The sequence below is a fragment of the Nicotiana tabacum genome, chromosome 20 (assembly GCF_000715075.1).
Source record: "Nicotiana tabacum cultivar K326 chromosome 20, ASM71507v2, whole genome shotgun sequence".
NCBI classification, from domain to species: Eukaryota; Viridiplantae; Streptophyta; class Magnoliopsida; order Solanales; family Solanaceae; genus Nicotiana; species Nicotiana tabacum.
In genome coordinates this window covers 21,553,487-21,557,211 of record NC_134099.1, presented here as the reverse complement: position 1 = coordinate 21,557,211, position 3,725 = coordinate 21,553,487, and the positions used below count along the sequence as shown (strand labels likewise).

Here is a 3,725-nt window from a genome sequence, read left to right as displayed (position 1 = left end):
GGAGTTAATTTGCGCTTTTATAACTTAATTTAGTTCTTAATAATAGTTTAAGTATTTTTATAATTTAGTTTTAGAGAAATAAAAGAAGAAAAGAGAGCGAAAATATAAAGAAAGTCGGAATTGGACCTCTTTTTCAAATTCAAGCCACAAGCCCAAAAACTGGCCCAATCTTCCCTACGACCCAGTCCATTTCGAACTGGGTCGACCCAGTCCATAACCCAAAAGACCCAAACCCCCTTTGTCTTTCATTTTTTACAAAACAAAAACAAAACAAAAAAGGGAGAAGAAAACCCTAAACAAGCATAGTCATCCGCCCCCTTCCTATCTTCTTCTTCTTCCTCAAGCTTCACCAAGCTCCATCAATGGCTGCCCTCCTTCTCCTTCTCCAAAACACACACATACTTACACACACACACAGAAACGCAAGCACACACACGCACGTCGTCTCCAAGTTGCCCTCCCATGAACGACCTCAAAAAAAAACCAAGAACAACCCAACGCGAAGCTCGTTTCAGCCGCGTCGCCACTGCTGCTGCTCGACACGCCATTGCTGCTGCTGGCACGCGTCGACACTGCTGCTGCTCGACACCCCACTGCTGCTGCTGTTCGACGTCGACCAAACGCTATTGCTTCACCATAGTCCGTTGACCAAGCTCCTTCGTCGCCGCTACTTCTCCTCCTTCCTCCGCCGCTGCTTCTGCTTCCTACGTCGCGCCGCTGCCGGGGCATCTGCTTCATGCTGCTTCTCGACGTCGTGCTGCTGCTGCTCGTCGCAGCAGGTGTTGGACAGACTGCTACGGCTGCTCGTCGCGGCAGTAGCTGCGGGCTGCTTCTATTTCTTCTTCGTCTTCGTCGTCCTTCGTTCGAGCTTTGGTCGAGGCTCGGACAGATTTGTTTACAATCAAAGTTCGCCGTTGATTCATCTCCGGTTAGTTGTTTTTGAGTTTTATTTTTGTCCATATTTTTGTTTGATATTTTTCGGATCCAAAATCGTTAAAGAATTCAATTCTTGTTTTGTTCGTTGTTCATCGTTGAAATCATTTTTCTAGTTTGTTCATGTTCATGTGCTTTGTTAAAATTAATTTTCAGATTTCAAAATAGAAGTTTAATTAGTTGTTTTCATATTCATTTCATGTTTGTATTATTGTTTAAGTGAATATTTGTTAGTTTGATGTTTGTTAGATTCAAATTGAAATTTAATTAACTATTTCTTCAATTTGTTTCATGTGTTTATGTATTGTTAGAAATTGTTAATATTGTTAAGTTCAAGCTTAAGTTCATAATTGTTCCTTCGTCGATCTTGTTATTTGTCTAAAAAGAATTTAGTTGTGTTAAAGGAAATATATTGATTTAATCGTTTGAATCCGTCATGTTTGTTGTTTAATATAGATTTCATTCATGTTCATACTTTGTTTGTTTGATCTTGAATCCGAAATTTGTATAGTTTGATTTTTGTTTACCATTTATGATTATTTCTTGAATTTGTCTCATAATCTTGTTTAAAGTTTAATATAGGAATTGTTGGTTGTAATGTTGTTAGAGTTGATTTTAAGTTCAATATGATTGAATTTAGAAATCTAAATATACTTGTTTGTTGTTGTTGTTGAATCCGAAAATAGGATTGTTTGTTGCTAAAATATTGTTCAATCAAATTTTAGTTGTTCTTTGTTGTTCAATTTGTGTTCATGTGATTTGTTGTTGAAATGTTGAAGAAATCATGTTCATGAAATTTGTTGTTTGAACATTGTTAGAAATTAATCATATTGTCTATATTTTGGTTAAGTTTGATTAATTGATGTGTTATAGCTGATGGGTAGTTTGGTAATTTATAGTACTTTCGGGGGTAAAATAGTAATTTGCAATAGGGTCGGAGGGGTAGTTTAGGAATTGTACATTTTGTAATTGTTTATATGAAGCATGGGGGACAAAATGAAATGGGGTGGGTTGTGATATATTTGTTTAATATAAATGGGGGACAAGACAAAATTTAGTGGGGGGAATCTTGTATTATTTTATGTTAGGCATAGGGGACAAAATATAATGGGGTGATGTGATATGTTTATTTAATGTAATGGGGATGAGTGAGAAGATAATGAGTTGGGTAGAGAAAAAGTATTGATTTTAATTAATTGAAAGATTTATGGGGTGAGTTATAAGAAGTCTTGAAATCAGAATAGAAAGGGAACGAGAGAAAAAACACACATACAGATAGAGAGAAAAAATGGACAGAGAATAGAAGAGAGAAAAAAGGGCTGAACATTTAAGAGAAAGAAAAATTTCGAAAAATATTTAAGCTTTCAAAATAAAAATAAAAACTAAAAAAATCTTCTGCTTTCTTTCTTTGTTTGAAAATAGTATTAATGGTTGTTGTTTCATTCAAAGCTTAAAGCTTTTGTTTTTGGGATTACTACTCCACCGGTCTGTTACTGGGTTGTTACTGTTGCTGGGCAGTTGTTGCTGTTGTACTGTTATTACTGCTGCTGAGTCTCATCTTCATTTTCTTTTGCTTCCAATATCAGGTATATATTTTAGACTCATGTTGTGGAAAGCATCAACATTGCCAAATAAATGAAGTTCGGAACTATAATTATGTCTTTTACTCGTTTAAATGTATTAGTTTATATTTCAGTTTTGTTTCAGCTGGTTAATATAGTAGCTTACATTTGATGTGAGAACTGTTAGTTAATCATCCTTTGAAATTCGCATAGGCTTTGTAATAATGTTATTTATTTCAGAATTTCATTAAGTATAGCTATATTCAAATTATAAGATAGGGAACATGGCAGAAAGCTAGCCATTAATTAAATCTTATGATATTGTTGGCTAAATATGGAATAGTATGGAAGTATCAAGAAACTACATTACTAGCATATTTTGTCACAAAAGTCCGATTTTATTTAAAGCTAGATTGATGAAATTTGTATGTTGTTCGTACATGGCGTGATAACAGTTACATGTATAACCATAAGTGAAAGGTGAGTTGATATAATTCGTTACGAGTTTAGAATATTAGGAATGGTTCAAACGTACAATTATATTGCATGTGATGCAATTTTGTTGAATCAATTTGTATAATAGTTCTCTTTCTTATCAACTTGATTCTTATCTACCATTGTAAACAAATTAACCAAACAATTATAACTTTGGACTAAAAACAAGTATATGAGAAGGATATGAGATTTATAAGCACGAATTGCAACATTTTATGTCAAGGATATGTAGAAATAGAGTTCGCATTAAATATAACAATAAAAATTCTTCAGAAACTATTAATTTGTTTATCAAATTAATTCTTTTTCCAGTTTTATATGCGATTCGATTTTTGGATATATTAATGTTGTATCCACGATAAAAATTGTAGTATTTTTAGTTACATGTTGTTTGTTTCTTTTTCATATCATTAATTCTTTAAAATTTGAATAGTTTTGAGGTATATAATTCATACGCGTAAAATAAGACTTGTAGCAACGCCTAATAAATTTTGAATTCTTTGTCAAGAAATTTGGTGGCATCCCAATCGGTGATTCTCCATGACTCTTACATTTAAAAATAGATGGAAGCAATAAACATTTGTAGAGAATTTATATTACTGTCAAGAATATTTGCATAATTAAGGATGCGTTCGTGTGACTTGATTATACTTCTAAAGGCAATTCGGATTATGCGTTCGCGCAACTTCGAGCAAATTTTTATTAAAAAGAGATTCGTCGGAGGATCTTAAATTA

General features: G+C 33.3%; 1 long non-coding RNA gene across 1 annotated transcript; it reads left to right on the top strand.

Annotated features, from left to right (window-relative positions):
- Window positions 1-297: 297 nt before the first annotated feature.
- LOC142174937 (uncharacterized) lies at window positions 298-2,771 on the top strand. The gene is made up of 2 exons (XR_012704081.1): window positions 298-928; window positions 2,520-2,771. It is a non-coding gene; the product is annotated as an uncharacterized LOC142174937 (long non-coding RNA).
- Window positions 2,772-3,725: the final 954 nt, after the last annotated feature.